Here is a 14,102-nt window from a genome sequence, read left to right as displayed (position 1 = left end):
GTGTGTACCACACTTGACCTAGCACCTACCTGCACAAGTACCCCCCTGCCAAGTGATGTGTTTAAAGGCCAACAAAAAGGAAAACACAGAACACATTTATAATCCTGAAAATCTAGGGCTACTTAACCTTTCTGCTGCTTAATTTTAAAGGCAAAAAATGTACTATGAGCAGCATAAATAAGAACTGATTTGAGCATAGTTTTATAATAGATAAAATGTACCTGATGGGTCTAATTCAAATTTCTAAAATCTAACTGTGCCGCATTAGTCTGAGATACAAGATCTAAAGCTGCATGATCTAATCTGAGAATTTACGGACCTGTTTGAAATACCTTCATTTGATTAATTTGAAATGGAGGCCAGGGTATGACCTCTAACAGTCTGATCTTTAATAACCGCTCAAGAGATGAGGCAGGAAGTCAGTCGCGCTTAGAATTCTATGCACTTTCCTCTAGTGAGCACACCCTGCGGTTCCACGCGTGCAAGCACACCCCTCGCTCACTGCGGGATCTACAGAGCAGCTGTACATGCCCTTCAAAACTCAAATGCGTGTTATGTGGGTGTGCGGTATAGGGGTAGGACATGAAAAAACTCCCACCTGTCCAGTCCGAGAGAAATTTAACTCCTGAGAAGCACACCTTAGTTGAACATCAGATGCAACACTAATTTGCAGAGGTTCCCACAACATAGGAACAAAAGGGCTGACGTTATGTGTTGATAGCAGATCGTGTGTGAAAACTAAAGTTTTATACGGGGCTGTACGAAGACTAACTGAGGTCTGGAAAATGAGGAATTTTAAATGCTGGACAGTCTCTATACTCAGATTCCGCTGAAGACAATGCAAATACTTATAAGAGCCTGATAATAAAAACAGATTAAAAAACTTAATCATCAAGGTGAAGCATTTAGTAATGAGGTTTGTACAGCTTTTCGGAAAACACTGACTGGAAGTCCCAACCGGCTAGAGGTAGGCCAGTGTCAGGAGGCATCCCGGACATGGGCATTAGCTTCCAGCACTGATGGTGCAGCCAGTGTCGATGATAAGAATTAAAACACAACTGCAACCCCCAGTCCTGGACAGGCTCAGGAAGCGGCTATCTGGAAAGAGTGGGAGGGGTCCAGGAGGCCAGCCCCCAGGTGATACATACGTTTGCACAACAGTGACGGCGAGCCACGGGAAGTCTTTTCCAGCTGTACTGCGCTGTAATTGTGGTCGCTTGCTCAGGACAGCATGCTGCTGTCACAAGTTGTCTCCTTCCTGAGGGATTTGCTGCTAGAAAGAGCCACCACCGCCTTCTTCACTGTGCCTTCTTCTTCTTCTTTTTCTTTTTTTTCCTGGAGCTTGTCTCTTCTGCAGAGAAGAGCTTTTAACACCTCCCTGGATAGTCAGTAAAACCCCAAGCATTAAGAAGGCCAGAAAATACACGTCCACTTCATTTCACTGAAAAAGAAAGGTCATGATCCTATCCCTTCTTTGGGTCATCCACCCTGAGTCTGCACACCACATTTGCTCAGCAGCAGTCTGGCTACCCTTGCACATCCAGCAAACCCTTAGCACTCCTTCCTCTTATTCAGGATTCCAACTTTTTGAGCGACAAGAAGATCCCTGACACAGAGGGATCCTTGCTGAGGTATGAGAGCAGTGACACAGGATGCAAGAAGAGCACAAATGATGTTTCTTTATCCTCTGCCAAGCCCAGGGCACGCTTGGTGCTGCCATTCTCCTCCTGGGTGCAGCAGCGAACGCTTCTTCGTCAGTTCTATGATCCAACACTGCCGCCCTTAAAAATTAAGTCACCTCAAAAGTTACATAAGTATTTGAAAATACTCAAGAAAACTCTCCAAACACTGCTAGTTACACTTTGCTTGTCATAAATGGAACATCAATCTGAGCCCCAGGACAGGCCTGAGACAAGAACCTGTGATTTCCAGCCAGGCCTGAATTCTCCCCAAATTCCACAGAGTACCAAAACAGGACAATCTTGGCAGGAGCCAAGGGCAGCCTCCTCTACCCTGAAGCAGGCCATGCCTGGAGTCCTTGGCATGAACCGAGGGCAGCATCTCCTGCCTGGAAGCAGTCATGAAGCACACCGAAACACCACTTCCACGTGGGTGGGCCACTGTTGCTTTGCCTCCCACAGATCTGTCCCTCCTTTTCCCCTGGGTGATGGAGCTGCCAAAGATTCCTCAAAGCCCATCTCTTTTGAGCAGTGAGAAGCCCCGGGCTTCTCTTCCTGCATTTATTCTCCAGACCAAGAAGTTACAGGAAGAGACATAGGTGGGGTTTTGAACATAGGTTCAGTTTTACAAGTTTTGCAATAGAAGCTGGTAACATTCAGTCAAAACAAGTCAGATGACACTCTGTTAGGCAATTAAGTGATCCACTATAACAAAGCCTTGATTTACCCAAAATTCCTTTTCCCTCTAGCAGCTTTTTAGTAACGTTGCCTATCAATTAGTCACTTGTCTGTCTTAGAATCAGCAGCCTTGCTGTGTTATGATTCTTTTCCTGCAACAGAGACTCGATGCCCGGGGGTTAAAATTCCTGTCCTTTGCAAGGTCAATATTTGAAACTGCAAGGCTTTTGGTGACTAAAGTCACCTATTACCCAAGAGCAGTAATAGGAAATTAATGTAATACATTAAAAAAGGTAATTGCCTTCCTTAACCACGAAGATGGCATTTTATAAAATTAGCTGCTTCTCTTAAAAGGCAACCTTCATTATCCTTTACCTACTCTTTAAAGACTATACAAACAGGAATAAGTAAATTATGGATAAAATGTTCTATAACTGGGAGAACTCAACGGCCAGTTGCCCACAGCTTACCTGCTGGTGTCCTGTGACACATATTGAAGCCTCCGTTGTACTTTGAGGAAAAATGTTCAAAACATGCCCAAAGTTCTACCCAGCAGCCGCCCCGGGAACCTGCATGCACTTCTGTCCCACTGCGAGTGGCAACCACATCGGCGGTGCTGGACTCGGGTCAGCCCTGCTGGAATGGCAGTGAAAGAGAAACTCATGTTTCAGCACAGCTAAGACGTAAACGTGCAAGTGCAATTTTTAGTGAACAGTGTCGCGTATCCATTTACAGGCGGCCAAGGGATAACTCTGTGACCAAAGGAAAACAAAACCTATTCTAGAAAAACAGCAGCTCTGCCTTTCAGGGATGAGACAACCCTGCAAGCTGCTGAGCTCTCTGCTGGTCACCGGTGATGTCATCCCGGTAGCACTGACCCTGTCACCACCAGAGGTGCCTCACCCAGTCCCCTCCCATCTGTCCGCTGGACTGGAGGGGCGCCATTCTGTCCACACAGCTTCCTTGAGCACCTGCACCCTTGGGGCCTGCTTGTTGGGAGGAAAGCTGTCACCCGCGGCAGCTGGCTTAAACCTTAGCAGCAGGAGGAACAGCTGCCCGTGGCCAGGCCACTGCCCCAGATGAAACTGTTGCTGCCGGGCCTGGCCATCTCTTCCCAACGGAAATAAGTTGTTTGGGGTTCAGCAGACTCTAGAATGAAGCGGGCCCCTTGGGCACAGGGAGCAACAGCACATCCTAGTGGGCTAATTTCCCCAAAGCTTGAAACTAGGTGTCTTGTCTCACTCCAAGGATGGCTGTGGCACTACAGCATCGCTGGACGCTGGGTGGCAGTAGAGGGCCTCACAGAAACCAGGCACAGACAATCTGGCCTCCAGCAAAGGAATGATGCTAATGCGCTCCTCTGGGTAGAATTTGCACAATAACCCACATGGAAGTCGCAGCAGGACAGGGATGAAAACTATGGGGCAAGAGGTCAAGTCTGCACAATCCCAACCAACCCCACAGATGCCCATGTCCAGTAACCGCACACACTGGATGGCTCCCCACAGGCAAAGGAACAGGTGAGACACACCCCTTCTCTGTACCTGGTGACGGATTCAGGGAAGTCAGGCTCCAGGCCCTCTCTCACTCCCACCGTGTCCTGAATCCTCACCATCAGCTACAGCTGCAAGGACTGTTTCTCTTCTGTGAACCTGCAAGCTAAGGGTCTGAAGCGACACAGTGGAGAAAGCATGCGAGGAAATTCTGCTCTACTTTTCCACCTCAGTGAGGCACGTGCACAATGTAGTTTCCCATCTCAACTGTTGCTTCGCTGTCAAGATTTCTTTTGGTGTGAGAGACCAAGGTGTCAGTACCAAAAGAAAATGTTTTGCTTTTGCTCCCCTCAGTATGCTTCAACATTTCCAAGTGAATTTCACGTCACAAGGGGAGATGGGGATTGCCCTCAACTGGAATGTGGGTCACCTCCCAGCTGTGTGGTGATGTGTCTGGGGCCAAGGCCAGAGCTGCTGCTTTTCCAGATTTTCCAAGCCAGAAACAAGCACTGTTCACTTTAATAAGGTTAAGTTTAAACCGACATCCATTTTGGTGCCTAAACTGTTGACTACATACCCCAGCAAGACAGAAGCGTGTGAAAGCCGTCCATTCACACTCCCCTTCTCCCAGACGGTCACATGCGCATATCCCCAGAGCTGAAGGCACTGTGCAAAGCACGGTGCAGTATATGCGGCCAGTAACCGTGTGTTCTTCTCACTGAACACTTCCAGGGTTGCATCAAGTAAAAGTTGCCTCAACTTTCACTGAAGTAGATAAAAGCTGCAAAAAGCCTTACTGATTTCCTAAGTTTACTTCTCTAAGTCCCAAAAGCTAAGACTATAACTACGTTAGCGTTCATGTATGACAAACAAATATTAAATAGTTTACACCTTTATACCAATTTATCTGTAGCTCGTGCAGGTCCAATTGGACCTGGCAGACATCTACAGAACATTTCATGCAACAACTAGAGAATACACATTTTTTCTCATCGGCACATGGAACATTCTCCAGGATAGACCACATGTTAGGTCACAAAACAGGTTTCAGCAAATTTTTCAAAGCTGACATCATTCCTAGTATCTTTTCTGACCACAATTGACTAGCACTGGAAATCAATTACAAGCGAATTTCTGGAAACTACTCCAGTGCATGAAAACTGAACAACAGGCTCCCGAATGACCTATGGGTCCAAGAAGAAATTAAAAAGGAAATCAAAAACGTTCTTGAAACTAATGAAAAAAGATGCATCCTACCAAAACCTGTGGGATACTGTAAAAGCAACAGCGACGAGGCAATATATTGCAATACATGCTCACATCAAAAGGATGGAGAAACTTCACGTAAATGACCGAACCGTACACCTCAAAGAACCACCACCACCACAACAATGCAATCATAAAAGTACTAGAGAGAAAGAAATAATTAACATCAGGGCAGAGTTCAATGAAATGGAGACCCCCAAAACGATACAAAGGATCAGCGAAACACAAAGTTGTTTTTTGAGAAGATAAATAAAATAGACAAACCATAAGCTTTGCCCACTCTCACCACACTCATTCAACATAGTACTGAAAGCCCTAACCAGAGCAATCAAGCAAGACAAAGAAATAAAGGGCATTCAGATTGGGAAGGACAAAGTCAAGTTGTCCCTGTTTGCAGATGACGCGATCTTATAGATAGAAAACCTAAAGGCTACCAGAACGCCCTTACGGCTGACTAACAATTTTAATAATTTTGCGGGGTACAAAATCAACACCCACAGATCAGGAGCATTTTTATACTCCGATAATGAACTGGCAGAAAAAGAAATCAAGAAAGCAAGCCCATTTACAATAGTCACCCCCAAGATAAAATACCTAGGAACCAATTGAACCAAGGAGGTTAATGCAGATCTCTACAATGAGAACTACCAAACACCAGTGAGAGAAATTAAAGAGCACCCAAAAATAGTGGAATGACATACCAGGCTCTGGTACGGGAAGAATTAACATCGTGAAAATGTCCTTTCTACCCATAGCAGTCTACAAATTCAACGCAATCTCCGTCAAAATAGCAACAACTTTCTTCACAGAAATAGAAAAAGCAGTGCTAACATTCATATGGAATACGAAAAGATCCTGAATAGCCAAAGCAATTTTGAGCTTAAAAGCACCCCAAAAACAGAAAGGCTGGAGGCATAACACCACCCAATTTCAAATTCTATGACAAGGCTCAAAACAGCATGGTGATGGCATAGAAACAGACACTCAGATCAATGGAACAGGATAGAAAACCCAGGAATAATCAATTTGCCTACTTACAGCCAACCGATTTTTGACAAAGCCAACCAGAACATACGCTGTGGAAAAGACAGCCTCTTCAGGAAATAAACGGTGCCCGCAAAATTGGACAATCCACATGCAGAAGAATGAAACTGGACCAGCATCTCACCATATGCCAAAATCGACTCGAAATGGATTAAAGACCAGAATATAAGACCCCAAACCATTACATGACTGAAGGAAAACAGAGGGGAAACACTCCAGGAAGTAGGTGGGGGCAAAGGCTTTATGAATAAGACCCGAAAACCCACAAGCAACAATATAAAAACTAAACAAATGAGCTAATGTCAAACTAAGAAGCTTCCACACAGCAAAGGAAACAATCAACAGAGCAGAAAGGCACCCTAAAAAAAGGGAGAAAATATGTGTAAACTATACGTCTGCCAAGGGCTTAATATCCAGAACATACCAAGAACTCAAACAGCTGTACAGTATGAAAACAAGTAATCCGATTTAAAACTGGGCAAACGAGATGAATAGACATTTTTCAAAGACATACAAATGGCCAACGGTACACGAAAAAATGCTCAGCATCACTAGTCATCAGAGAAATGCAAATCAAAACCACATTGAGATATCATGTCAACCCAGATAGACTGGCCATTGTTAAAAAGACCATTAATAAGAAATGCTACTGAGGATATGAGGAAAGGAGAACTCTTCTCCAATGTTGGTGGGACTGTAAATTAGCACAGCCACTATGGAAAACAGTAAAGAAGTTTCCTCCAATACAGATAGTACTACCATATGATCCAGCAGTTCCACTACTGGGTATATATCCAAAGAAATGGAAATCATATGGAAGGGACACCTGCACTCCCATGTTCACTGCAGCTTTACTTACAATAGCCAAAATATAGAACCAACCTCAGTGCCCTTCGACAGATGACTGGATAAAAAAAATGTGATACACGTACACCATGGAATAATACTCAGTGATAAAGAAAAAGAATGAAATTCTGCCATCGGTAACAACCTGGATGAGTCTGGAGAAAATTATGTTGTGTGAAATAAGCCAGACAAGGGAAGATAAATATCACATGCTCTCACTTATAACTAGGTAGAAAGGAAGGAAGGAAGGAAGGAAGGAAGGAAGGAAGGAAGGAAGGAAGGAAGGAAGGAAGGAAGGAAGGAAGGAAGGAAGGAAGCAAAGGACTACAACAGTTCCTTGAACTTTCAGAAGGACAGAAGAAACCAATTGTTACTAGAGATGAGGGGATGGACGGAGGAGGGAGTTGGGGGCGTGATGGGTCAGGCAAAGGGCATAAAGAAAAATCATGATTTGTAATAATGAATATGCTAATAAAAATAATTTAAAAAGTAAGACACTTTAAAACACAAAAAGAATGCCATTATTGACATTCCAGAAAATTCCAGCTATGTGGATAACATTAAAAACCAGCTGTCAAGCTAAATCCTTTATCAGTACAAATTTTGATATTTCTTCAAATTGGGAGGAGAATGTTGGTTTCGATGTACAATGTCTGGTTACTCCCAGCCTCATCTATTTGTCACTGACGACCCTGGGACAGACGGAAAAAAAAAAAAAAAAACGGTTTCTGCAACTTTTAAAATACAGACACGCCCTCCACCACCAACTTTCAATTTCTACAAAACGTCCTTGGGTTCTAGTATTCTTGCACATGTTTGTTCTCTTACAGGAAATTTGCTCCTTAGGATTTCACTGCAATGTGCTTCTGGATCCCATGCCATGATTTATCTCTGAGGACCCCTGTTCCCCTGGATCCATTTCACCCCGTGCCTGGCCACCTGTGTGGCACACACACATAGGAGCAGGAGGACAAGGCTTTGAGATGGGGAACCCGCACAAGCAATTATCTGGGTTTAGGTCTGCAGGTTATTAAGGTTTTCCGTTTCAACTTCCACAGCTAGAACGAAAGTGTAGAAATCTGTTTTCTAGTTAAAATCTGTTCACATCCCAAGTGTTTTTTAAGTTACTTAACAAGCCTTTGGTAGTCCGAAATACCGGGAAGTGTGCCTGTAACTAGAAACACAAGAAACTTCCATTTCAAAATTGTCATAAACCAGGGATACTTTAGAAAAACCTTTTCAGCCCACTTCGTGCCTTGAGTAATGGTGGGTAAACAGTGGAAACCAAGAGAGGCAACATGGAAGCAAACGGATATAAAAGCACAAGGGAGACATCATGCTCTTGGGGAGAACTAAAATGCAAATTGTGTCTGTAAACGAAAGAAATTATACAGAAATCCCAGAAAAACAATTGACTGAAAATCAGACGAACGATCCCATGTTCATCTCATCACCTTGAGAACACGAAGGATACTTTTGTACAGGCAGCACACCTCCTTAAAGCAGCAGCAGAGTGCTTCGTGCACAGCAAGGCCTAGTTCACCGAGCAGCTGGACCTGTGCCCACACCCAGAGGGCAGCACCAGCCACGTGGGTGCAGAGGAGGTTGTCCCGGTGAACTCCACGAGCGGCAGCAACGCTCGGCTCTACGCCACAGGACTTCTGACAACGGACACAGTCGCACAGACTGCAAGTGGACCCCACATCAGCCTCAAGACCTCCCCCACCCGAAAACATCTCCACAGCCAGCCAGGGAGGCAAAGGAAGGGTCTTCATGGCGTGCAGAGTTACAATGAATCTGTGTTCACTCTGCCCCCTCCCACTGTACCCGTCGAGACCCAGACGATGTGCCCTGCTACTACAAAGTCGAAGAGATGTTTGATGGGGGCAGAGCGGAAGAGGCACATTGAATTTGGATCATTTTACCCATGACCCTTCTCTCCTCCCAACCCTCTTTGGGAAAGATGACATTTCTGGGGAAACAGAAGGTGATCAGAAGCAAGTAGCTCAAATGTATGTCCCTTGTAAATTTCGGATATCCATCAATTTCAATTTTGAGATATAGAGAAGTGCTGGGAAGTTTAATTGGCCGTATCAGTGTCAGTGAAGAGCTGATGGAAGAAGTGCGAAAGGCCAAAGGAGAAAACCCATGAGTAGAGAAATTAGCCTTCGGCTAATCTTATCTTCTCTGCTTCCATATATCCCTGTCCGTCCTCAAAAGTTGAGTGAGGTAGGAGATGATAAGATTGAGATTAGGGCAAATTATTTCCCCATCTTTTCCTTTCTCCAATGCACAGTCTCCTCAACCTGCACACTTGGAGTCTCAGGGTCAGCTCTCCAATACTGGTCGACACAGAGGAAAACCAACGGAACCAAAACGAATCCACCGAATTATCTCTGCTGTGCTTATTTATACCTTCCCGGGTTTTCTTTCCTTTACTGTTAAGTGCCTATAATCAACTTCAATCATTTTAGCAGAGTACTAAAGAGTGACTGCTCCCAACCCCTTCAGATAGGTGATGCTTATGTTTACATCTGCTTATCAGCTCTGTCAAAGTGCTGTTTCGTGGAGGTGCTGTAATTTGATGAACACATGAGACATGCTATTTGCTAGCAAGAAATTCTCAGCTCAAACAAGCTAAGGTGTATTGAGATTCAGTATAACAGTAATTGGTTAACTCAGTTTACTTGGGACTCCATTTCTTAGGTCTTGGGCTGTTTACATAACCAAAAGGAGTGTGTGTGTGTGTGTGTGTGTGTGTGTGTGTGTGTGTGTGTGTGTGTGTGTGTACCACACTTGACCTAGCACCTACCTGCACAAGTACCCCCCTGCCAAGTGATGTGTTTAAAGGCCAACAAAAAGGAAAACACAGAACACATTTATAATCCTGAAAATCTAGGGCTACTTAACCTTTCTGCTGCTTAATTTTAAAGGCAAAAAATGTACTATGAGCAGCATAAATAAGAACTGATTTGAGCATAGTTTTATAATAGATAAAATGTACCTGATGGGTCTAATTCAAATTTCTAAAATCTAACTGTGCCGCATTAGTCTGAGATACAAGATCTAAAGCTGCATGATCTAATCTGAGAATTTACGGACCTGTTTGAAATACCTTCATTTGATTAATTTGAAATGGAGGCCAGGTTATGACCTCTAACAGTCTGATCTTTAATAACCGCTCAAGAGATGAGGCAGGAAGTCAGTCGCGCTTAGAATTCTATGCACTTTCCTCTAGTGAGCACACCCTGCGGTTCCACGCGTGCAAGCACACCCCTCGCTCACTGCGGGATCTACAGAGCAGCTGTACATGCCCTTCAAAACTCAAATGCGTGTTATGTGGGTGTGCGGTATAGGGGTAGGACATGAAAAAACTCCCACCTGTCCAGTCCGAGAGAAATTTAACTCCTGAGAAGCACACCTTAGTTGAACATCAGATGCAACACTAATTTGCAGAGGTTCCCACAACATAGGAACAAAAGGGCTGACGTTATGTGTTGATAGCAGATCGTGTGTGAAAACTAAAGTTTTATACGGGGCTGTACGAAGACTAACTGAGGTCTGGAAAATGAGGAATTTTAAATGCTGGACAGTCTCTATACTCAGATTCCGCTGAAGACAATGCAAATACTTATAAGAGCCTGATAATAAAAACAGATTAAAAAACTTAATCATCAAGGTGAAGCATTTAGTAATGAGGTTTGTACAGCTTTTCGGAAAACACTGACTGGAAGTCCCAACCGGCTAGAGGTAGGCCAGTGTCAGGAGGCATCCCGGACATGGGCATTAGCTTCCAGCACTGATGGTGCAGCCAGTGTCGATGATAAGAATTAAAACACAACTGCAACCCCCAGTCCTGGACAGGCTCAGGAAGCGGCTATCTGGAAAGAGTGGGAGGGGTCCAGGAGGCCAGCCCCCAGGTGATACATACGTTTGCACAACAGTGACGGCGAGCCACGGGAAGTCTTTTCCAGCTGTACTGCGCTGTAATTGTGGTCGCTTGCTCAGGACAGCATGCTGCTGTCACAAGTTGTCTCCTTCCTGAGGGATTTGCTGCTAGAAAGAGCCACCACCGCCTTCTTCACTGTGCCTTCTTCTTCTTCTTTTTCTTTTTTTTCCTGGAGCTTGTCTCTTCTGCAGAGAAGAGCTTTTAACACCTCCCTGGATAGTCAGTAAAACCCCAAGCATTAAGAAGGCCAGAAAATACACGTCCACTTCATTTCACTGAAAAAGAAAGGTCATGATCCTATCCCTTCTTTGGGTCATCCACCCTGAGTCTGCACACCACATTTGCTCAGCAGCAGTCTGGCTACCCTTGCACATCCAGCAAACCCTTAGCACTCCTTCCTCTTATTCAGGATTCCAACTTTTTGAGCGACAAGAAGATCCCTGACACAGAGGGATCCTTGCTGAGGTATGAGAGCAGTGACACAGGATGCAAGAAGAGCACAAATGATGTTTCTTTATCCTCTGCCAAGCCCAGGGCACGCTTGGTGCTGCCATTCTCCTCCTGGGTGCAGCAGCGAACGCTTCTTCGTCAGTTCTATGATCCAACACTGCCGCCCTTAAAAATTAAGTCACCTCAAAAGTTACATAAGTATTTGAAAATACTCAAGAAAACTCTCCAAACACTGCTAGTTACACTTTGCTTGTCATAAATGGAACATCAATCTGAGCCCCAGGACAGGCCTGAGACAAGAACCTGTGATTTCCAGCCAGGCCTGAATTCTCCCCAAATTCCACAGAGTACCAAAACAGGACAATCTTGGCAGGAGCCAAGGGCAGCCTCCTCTACCCTGAAGCAGGCCATGCCTGGAGTCCTTGGCATGAACCGAGGGCAGCATCTCCTGCCTGGAAGCAGTCATGAAGCACACCGAAACACCACTTCCACGTGGGTGGGCCACTGTTGCTTTGCCTCCCACAGATCTGTCCCTCCTTTTCCCCTGGGTGATGGAGCTGCCAAAGATTCCTCAAAGCCCATCTCTTTTGAGCAGTGAGAAGCCCCGGGCTTCTCTTCCTGCATTTATTCTCCAGACCAAGAAGTTACAGGAAGAGACATAGGTGGGGTTTTGAACATAGGTTCAGTTTTACAAGTTTTGCAATAGAAGCTGGTAACATTCAGTCAAAACAAGTCAGATGACACTCTGTTAGGCAATTAAGTGATCCACTATAACAAAGCCTTGATTTACCCAAAATTCCTTTTCCCTCTAGCAGCTTTTTAGTAACGTTGCCTATCAATTAGTCACTTGTCTGTCTTAGAATCAGCAGCCTTGCTGTGTTATGATTCTTTTCCTGCAACAGAGACTCGATGCCCGGGGGTTAAAATTCCTGTCCTTTGCAAGGTCAATATTTGAAACTGCAAGGCTTTTGGTGACTAAAGTCACCTATTACCCAAGAGCAGTAATAGGAAATTAATGTAATACATTAAAAAAGGTAATTGCCTTCCTTAACCACGAAGATGGCATTTTATAAAATTAGCTGCTTCTCTTAAAAGGCAACCTTCATTATCCTTTACCTACTCTTTAAAGACTATACAAACAGGAATAAGTAAATTATGGATAAAATGTTCTATAACTGGGAGAACTCAACGGCCAGTTGCCCACAGCTTACCTGCTGGTGTCCTGTGACACATATTGAAGCCTCCGTTGTACTTTGAGGAAAAATGTTCAAAACATGCCCAAAGTTCTACCCAGCAGCCGCCCCGGGAACCTGCATGCACTTCTGTCCCACTGCGAGTGGCAACCACATCGGCGGTGCTGGACTCGGGTCAGCCCTGCTGGAATGGCAGTGAAAGAGAAACTCATGTTTCAGCACAGCTAAGACGTAAACGTGCAAGTGCAATTTTTAGTGAACAGTGTCGCGTATCCATTTACAGGCGGCCAAGGGATAACTCTGTGACCAAAGGAAAACAAAACCTATTCTAGAAAAACAGCAGCTCTGCCTTTCAGGGATGAGACAACCCTGCAAGCTGCTGAGCTCTCTGCTGGTCACCGGTGATGTCATCCCGGTAGCACTGACCCTGTCACCACCAGAGGTGCCTCACCCAGTCCCCTCCCATCTGTCCGCTGGACTGGAGGGGCGCCATTCTGTCCACACAGCTTCCTTGAGCACCTGCACCCTTGGGGCCTGCTTGTTGGGAGGAAAGCTGTCACCCGCGGCAGCTGGCTTAAACCTTAGCAGCAGGAGGAACAGCTGCCCGTGGCCAGGCCACTGCCCCAGATGAAACTGTTGCTGCCGGGCCTGGCCATCTCTTCCCAACGGAAATAAGTTGTTTGGGGTTCAGCAGACTCTAGAATGAAGCGGGCCCCTTGGGCACAGGGAGCAACAGCACATCCTAGTGGGCTAATTTCCCCAAAGCTTGAAACTAGGTGTCTTGTCTCACTCCAAGGATGGCTGTGGCACTACAGCATCGCTGGACGCTGGGTGGCAGTAGAGGGCCTCACAGAAACCAGGCACAGACAATCTGGCCTCCAGCAAAGGAATGATGCTAATGCGCTCCTCTGGGTAGAATTTGCACAATAACCCACATGGAAGTCGCAGCAGGACAGGGATGAAAACTATGGGGCAAGAGGTCAAGTCTGCACAATCCCAACCAACCCCACAGATGCCCATGTCCAGTAACCGCACACACTGGATGGCTCCCCACAGGCAAAGGAACAGGTGAGACACACCCCTTCTCTGTACCTGGTGACGGATTCAGGGAAGTCAGGCTCCAGGCCCTCTCTCACTCCCACCGTGTCCTGAATCCTCACCATCAGCTACAGCTGCAAGGACTGTTTCTCTTCTGTGAACCTGCAAGCTAAGGGTCTGAAGCGACACAGTGGAGAAAGCATGCGAGGAAATTCTGCTCTACTTTTCCACCTCAGTGAGGCACGTGCACAATGTAGTTTCCCATCTCAACTGTTGCTTCGCTGTCAAGATTTCTTTTGGTGTGAGAGACCAAGGTGTCAGTACCAAAAGAAAATGTTTTGCTTTTGCTCCCCTCAGTATGCTTCAACATTTCCAAGTGAATTTCACGTCACAAGGGGAGATGGGGATTGCCCTCAACTGGAATGTGGGTCACCTCCCAGCTGTGTGGTGATGTGTCTGGGGCCAA

Source organism: Cynocephalus volans, chromosome 8 (genome assembly GCF_027409185.1).
Source record: "Cynocephalus volans isolate mCynVol1 chromosome 8, mCynVol1.pri, whole genome shotgun sequence".
Taxonomy (NCBI): Eukaryota; Metazoa; Chordata; class Mammalia; order Dermoptera; family Cynocephalidae; genus Cynocephalus; species Cynocephalus volans.
The sequence above is the reverse complement of the archived record's forward strand: the minus strand, read 5'-3'. Positions refer to the sequence as shown.